The sequence below is a fragment of the Tupaia chinensis genome, unplaced genomic scaffold (genome assembly GCF_000334495.1).
Source record: "Tupaia chinensis unplaced genomic scaffold, TupChi_1.0 Scaffold000484_1, whole genome shotgun sequence".
Lineage (NCBI taxonomy): Eukaryota > Metazoa > Chordata > Mammalia > Scandentia > Tupaiidae > Tupaia > Tupaia belangeri.
This window is the reverse complement of record NW_006159996.1, coordinates 244,989-252,106: the sequence shown is the minus strand read 5'-3', so window position 1 is coordinate 252,106 and position 7,118 is coordinate 244,989. Positions and strand designations below refer to the sequence as shown.

Below are 7,118 nucleotides of genomic sequence, written 5' to 3'. Positions count from 1 at the left end.
TTTCTTCCTTTCTTTCTCTTTCTTTCTTTCTTTTTCTTTTCTTTTCTTTTTTTTTTTGCCACAGGGCAGGTGAGCTCACCAGAGAGACAGGGAAAGAAATCATTCCCTGTGGGTATAGCCACACCAATCCCTTTTCCATTTCCTCTTGGGATTTCGGGAATGCACACACATGTGCCCAGCATGATTTTCAAGCCCCCAGGCCTGGGACTTGAACCATGGTCAACCACGTGGGAGTCCAGTGCCTCAATCACCACACTACCTGCTGGCCCAAGTTCTATCATTTAAAACAAAATTATTTATTTAATTTTATTTATTATTTTAAAAAATTTGACTAGAGGGACCCGCAGTTAGCATAATGGCTATGTCGCTGGACTCCCACGTAGTTGACCGCAGTTCACGTCCTGGACCTGGTGGCTTAAAACTCATGCTGGGTGCGTGTGCATGCGTGCCCAAGATCCCAAGAGGAGAATGGAGGAGAAGGGACTGCGGTGTGGCCATTCCCCCTGGGGGGGTGATTTCTCACTTTCTGCCTCTCTGTCTCTCTCTGTCTGTCTGGCGAGCGCACGTGCCCTATAGCAAAAAACCTTTCCAAATAAAAAAGAAGAAGAAAAAAATTTTGACTAGACACACACACACGCACGCACACACACATACACACACACACACACACACACACACACACACACACAGGGGTGGGGGGGAGTGAGAAAACACGCCACCTGGTCCAGGACTTGAACCATGGTCAACCATGTGGGAGTGTAGTGCCTTAACCATCATGCTTCCCGCCAGCTCCAATTTCCATAATTTTAAATTGCCAAGGTTGTTGTAATTTGTTATGGTAGCCGTGGGAAACTACAATAATATACTTGCTATGGCTTCAAAGATTTCGCATGATGAGTATAGAGTTTCAGTTTTGAAAATGAAGAGTTCTGGACCACCTCACATTGTTGCACAACAATGTGAATGTACTTAACACTTCTGAACTGTACTGAAAAAACTATAATTTTAAAATGGTTAAGATTGTAAGTTGCACATTATGTGTATTTTACCACAATTGAAAAATAAATGAATAAGGGTTAGGTAGTGGCACAGTGGCAATGTAACTGCACCCATGTGAGAAACACTCTGGGACCTCCCTGGGTATGTTGGATTTGCTTACATGTACCCATGATCCTGATCAGCTAGGACTTGGGATGGACTATGGCGTGAAGACCCTTTCTGGGTTGTGTATCTCTCTTTGTCTCTCTTGGGAGAAATAAAATAAACTTAAGAAAAGAAAAGCCCATCTTGGTGGTACAGTCAGTAGCATACTGAATTGGAGTGCTGGAAGCCACATATCTAACTGTGGGCTCTGATCCCTGGTCTGGTCAAACACCTGAGATATGCCAGGTATATGCATGTGTGCCCAAGATCCTGATAAACTGGAGCGCTGACCAAAGGAGATTATCACATGGCAAGATCCTACTTAGGGCCTCTTTATCTCTCTCAGTGTGTGTGCGCACACACTCTGTCCTGAATAAACTAAATAAACTTTTAAAAAAACCCCAAAAGGTCCAGCCTCTGTGATGCAGCAATAATACAAGTGTCTTACAACTCTGGAGACCACATGGCCATCTCTGGGTTTGGATCCCTGGGCATGCAAACATGGGCCTACAGATCCTGAGGAACTGGAGGGCAGGTGAAAGTGGATTGTAGTACAATGAGGCCCTGTTGCACTTGTGTGCACTATTATAAAACAAAAACTGTCTACCTCTCCAAGTAGCATCATTCTTCACTTTGCTCTGGGCTCATTAAGCTTTCATTTATTGATCCCTTTGCCTGGTAAGTTCTTCCCCCTAAATTTGCATGGCTCACTCACTTGATTCAGTCTCTGATCTACATAAGAGCCCACTTTTTAGAGGCATTCATTGGTCACCACATCTAAAATAGCTACCTTCCCATTACTTACTATCATGTACTCTGTTTTATTTTTCTTCGAAGCACATTTAAAAAATTAACTTTAGAGAACTTTCAGATTTACAGAAAAGTTGCAAAGACAACACAGAGTTCCCATATACCACACACTTAATTAGCATCTTACTTTAGTGCATTTGCCACAGTGATTGAGCCAGTATTTCTACATTGTTATTAACAAAATCTACACTTTATTCAAGTTTTCTTAGTTTTTGCCTAATATCATCTTTCTATTTCAGGATATAACATTACATTTAGTTAATGTCATCTCCTTAGGCTCCTCTTGGTTGTGACAGTTTCTCAGACTTGTTTTTTTTTTTTTTTTAAATAGAAGTTTTAGATATAGGGCATGTGCACTTGCCAGAAAGACAGAGAGAGACAGAGAGACAGAAAATGAGAAATCACCCCCCCAGAGGGATTGGCCACACTGCAATCCCCTCTCCTCCATTCTGCTCTCAGGATCTTGGGCAAGCACGCACACGCGTCCACCGTGAGTTTAAGCCACTGGGTTCAGGACTCAAACCGAGGTTGACTACATGGGAGTCCAGCGACATAGCCATTATGTTAACTGCTGGTCCCTTTTTTTAAAAATTTTGACCAGAGAGGGACAAGAGAGAGAGAGAGGGAAAGTGAGAAAGCAAGCTGCCAGGTCTAGGACCTGAACCCCGGTCAGCCGGGTGTGAGTCTAGTACCCTTAACCACCATGCCACCTGCTGGCCCCGCCCATGCCCTTTGGACATATCCCTAGCATATGTGCATATGTTTGTGTCTGAGTCCTTCTGATCTTTCTGGCACTACAAGGTTCTCCAGGCTCATATTATATATTTCCTCTCCCAATTCTAAAAACAGCCATACTCCAAGGAGCCCTGTTTTTTAAAAATTATTATTATTTATTTTATTTTTTAAGAGAATTATTTTATTTAACTTATTTTATTTATTTATTCACTTATTCATTTGTTTATTTCAATTTGACCAGAGAGAGAGAGAGAAAGTGAGAAAGCAAGCCACCAGATCCAGGACTTGAACTGTGGTCAGCCATGTGGCAGTCCAGCGCCTTTAACCACCATGTTACCTGCTGGCCCCCCTAGTTTTTTCTGTTACAAAGAAATTTTGCTACCTGAAATTATATTATTTCTTTGCATCTGTATCTCTCACTAGAATTGGGACCTGAAAATCAAGACTTTGTTGCTTGCTCACTGCTATATCTCCATTACCTAGAATAATATCTGGCACACAGGAGAATATCAATAAAAGTTTAGTGAATGAATGAATAAATGAATAAGGCTAAGTACTATGCCTTTTCAAATATACATTCTTCATCATGTTATTACGGTCACAAAAATTTGATCAAGGACAGCTATATAGATGGATGGACACATGGATATATGAATGGACAGATGAATGAATGACTGAATAAATAAATTATTGAATCTATGAATGAGCTGAGAAAACAGGTGGAAGTTGGTGACTATATGCATTCTAGTTATTCATGATAGAAACTGGGTAGTCAGGGGCCTCATTTTTTATTCCTTCCACACTTTCACTTCTCACATTCCATCAGCCTCTAAGTCCTGCCAATTTTATATCTCAAATATTTCTCAAATATCCATTCCCCTGTCTTCATTTCAACTGCTATTTCTCTAGTGCAGACTCTCTTCCTCTCTTGCCTGGATATTGCTATAGATTCCTAATTCATCTCTCTGTCTTCAGCCTTGTTCCCATTGCCACCACCATCCACATTCCTGCCAGAGATCATCTTTAAAAACTTTTTTTATTACTTTCCCCCCAGGGAGTTATTTCTCACTTTTCCTTTCTCTGTCTCTTTCTGTGGCGAGTGCACATGCCCTGTGGCAAAAAAAATCTACAAACAGAAAACAAACAAAAAATGTTATTGCCAGGGGGTGTGTGTGCTTGTGTGTACATGTGTGACAGAATGAGAGAAAGCAACTGTTAATGCCTGCGATCCTTTTTCCTACATTTGTCCTTCCTGTAAGGATTTTGGGAAGGACACATATGTGCCTGGCATGTTTTTCAAGCCACAGAATCTGGGAAGAAGCCACGGCTCCTTTAACACTTGGGGCCAACAGGTAGAGTACTGTTTAAAGCACTGGACTTCCACGTGGTTGGCTGCAATTTGAGTCATAGACCCAGCAGCTTGAAATTCACGCCAGTTGTGTGTGCATGCGTGCCCAAAATCCTGAGAGGAGAATGGAGGAGAAGGGATTGCAGTGTGGCCATCCTCTCTGGGGGGTGATTTCTTGCTCTCTGTCTCTCTGGTGAGCGCACACACCCAATTGCAAAAATCTTGCAAAAAACAAACAGCAATAACAAAAAACACTGAGCTCTGGGGCTGGCCCCAGAAGACCTAAAATACAACTCTGCTTGTGTCACATCCCTGTTTAAGCTCTTAGGGTAGAGTCTAAACTCTTCATCATGCTATAAAGCACCTGTGAGGACCTTGGCCAAATTTTTGCCTCTAGCCTGTCCTCTTGCCATTTCTTTTCTCTTTCTTTCCTTCCTTCTTTCTTTCTTTCTTTCTTTCTTTCTTTCTTTCTTTCTTTCTTTTTTTAAAGATTTCTCACATTTTTAAAAAGAATTATTTATTTTATTTTACATATTCATTCCTTTATTTTAATTTGACCAGAGAGAGACAGAGAGAGAGAAAGTGGGAAAGCAAGCCTCTAGGTCCGGGACTCAAACTGTGGTTGGCCATGTGGGAGTGTCCAGTGCCTTAACCACCACACCACCTGCTGATCCCCACCATTTCTTTTCTTTTAACTTGCCAGAGGCTGTGTCTGCTTGTGTCACACCCCTTGTGAAAGTGCTCAGGAGAGAGGAAGAGAGAGAAAAAGTAAGAAAGTGAGGAAGCACTCTCCATAGGGAATGATCATGCTGCAATCCCTTCTCCTTCTCCATTTCTCCCTCCTTTTGGAATTTAGGCATGCATACACATGCACCAGGGGCGTTTTTTTTTTTTTTGATAGCAGCTTTTTTTTTTTTTATTGGTTACAAAAACCTAAGCCCATATACAAAATTAGGAACAAAAATATGGAACGCTTCACGAATTTGCGTGTCATCCTTGCGCAGGGGCCATGCTAATCTTCTCTGTATCGTTCCAATTTTAGTATATGTGCTGCCGAAGCGAGCACGCACCAGGAGCGTTTTTAAGCTGTTGAACTCGAACCTTATTGTGTGCCACATTAGATCCAGCTGCCTTAACCATTACACCTTGGGCTGGCCCTTTCTCAGTTCTTTATGCTAATTTGTAAGTCTCAGAAATACCAAACTGGGGACCAGCAGTTAGTGTAATGACTATGTCGCTGGACTCCTATGTAGTTGACTGTGGTTCAAGTCCTGGACCTGGTGGGTTAAACTCAAGCCGGGCGCGTATGCATGCATGCCCAAGATCCTGAGAGAAGAATGGAGGAGAAGTGATTGCGGCATGGCCATCTCCCCTAGGGGGTGATTTCTTGCTTTCTGTCTCTCTGACTCTCTCTGTCTTTCTGGTAAACACACACGCCCTATAGCAAAAACCTCTGAAAAAAAAAAAAAAAAGAAAAAGAAATATGAAACTGCTTGTAATTCCCACCAGGGATCATGCTGCTTTGCTGCTCTGTCCTTTGTTCATACTAGTTCCCCTTTCTGGAGTGCCCTTGCATCACATCCATAGCTTAGAATTTTTAAGTTTTCAGTGTACTTTTGCAGTTGTGGTTATGTTTATTAGCAGGACCATGGTGCAAAATTTAAGGAGAGTTGTGCAAGTGAGAATAAGTGTATCCTTATGTCTTTTTTTAAAAATTTTATTTAACTTCATTTTTTATTTATGTACTTATTTTGATTTGACCAGAGAGGGACAGAGTGAGTGAGAGAAAGTGAGAAGGCAAGCTGCCAGGTCCAGGACTTGAACCGTGATTGGCCTCATGGGAATCCAGCGCCCTTAACTACCACACCACATGCCAGCCCCAAGTAGATCCTTAAATCTTGTGCACCGGCTGCCTCATTTGACTCACCCTGATCTTGGCCCTAGTCTCTTCTACTAGACTGACAGCTTCCTGAGGGCAAAAACCTTGTCTTTTATTCCTGTAATCTGTAGCATGACTGCTGCCCTAGCAGGTGCTCAGTGAATGTGGGGAAGAGGGAGAAAAGATGAATTAGAGGACCACTGGCTGGGCCTTCAAGTCTGGTCTCTATCTCTTACTAGCTATGGGGATCCAAACAAGGTACTTCTCTGTTCCTTAATTTCTTTATCTGTGGATAATAAATAGTAATATCTCCAGCATAGGATGTTTTTCTTCCAACTGAAGGGAAATTATCTATATCATCGAAATTTTCTAATTTATTATCTGTGAAGTTCTTTACTGTGTTCAGTCTTTAAAACTGTGCGCTATGTGTGCAGTTATATCCCTGTTTACAATTTTTGATATTATTTATTTATTCCTTATCTTTTTCTTGATCGAGTGTGTCAAAAAGTTTTCTTGATTCTCTGGTGCCTCTGTTTTCCAACTACTGATCTACTAGTGCACTAATGTTGACTTTGTTTTGTGGTGTCTCTTTCTTTCAGTGCCAGAGAGTGTGTGCACTCAATGGAAAGAGAGACAGAAAGAGGAAAAGCAAGAAAATATCCCTCATGCAGAATGGTCACATCATAACCCCTTCGCTTCCATCTGTCCCTCCTTTTGGGATTGTGGATATGCACACATAGGTGCCCAGCTTGTTTCTCAAGCTAGTGGGTCTGGGACTTGTGCAGTCAGCCTTGCCAACCAAGGTTTTTCTTTTCTTTATTTTGTTTTATTTTTTATTGCCAGAGGGCATGTTAGCTTGCCAGAGCCAGACAGAGAAGTGGAGGGAGAAATCACCCCTCTCAGTGGAGTACGGTTACACTGCAATTCCTTCTCCTCCATTATGCCATCCTGTTAGGATTTTAGGCATGCACGCACACATACCTGGTGCACATTTAGCTGCTGGGGCCAAGACTTGAATTGTGGTCAACCATATAGGATATGCTGTCTTTTTTTTTTTTTTTCCAGTAGTGTTTTCTTTTTTTCTTTCATTTATTTATTTTTACATTTTTCCACAAACATTTACTTTGCATAGCAAAAAATTTTAGCTCATACTCCATAATTCTTGACAGTTTACAAACAACTTTCAAACTTTCAAAATACTGA

The 7,118-nt window shown here is 41.6% G+C and overlaps 1 non-coding gene across 1 annotated transcript; it reads right to left on the bottom strand.

Annotated features, from left to right (window-relative positions):
• Positions 1-4,995: 4,995 nt before the first annotated feature.
• Positions 4,996-5,102, bottom strand: LOC114009211 (U6 spliceosomal RNA). The gene has a single exon (XR_003550655.1). It is a non-coding gene; the product is annotated as a U6 spliceosomal RNA (small nuclear RNA).
• Between the last annotated feature and the right edge of the window lie 2,016 nt (positions 5,103-7,118).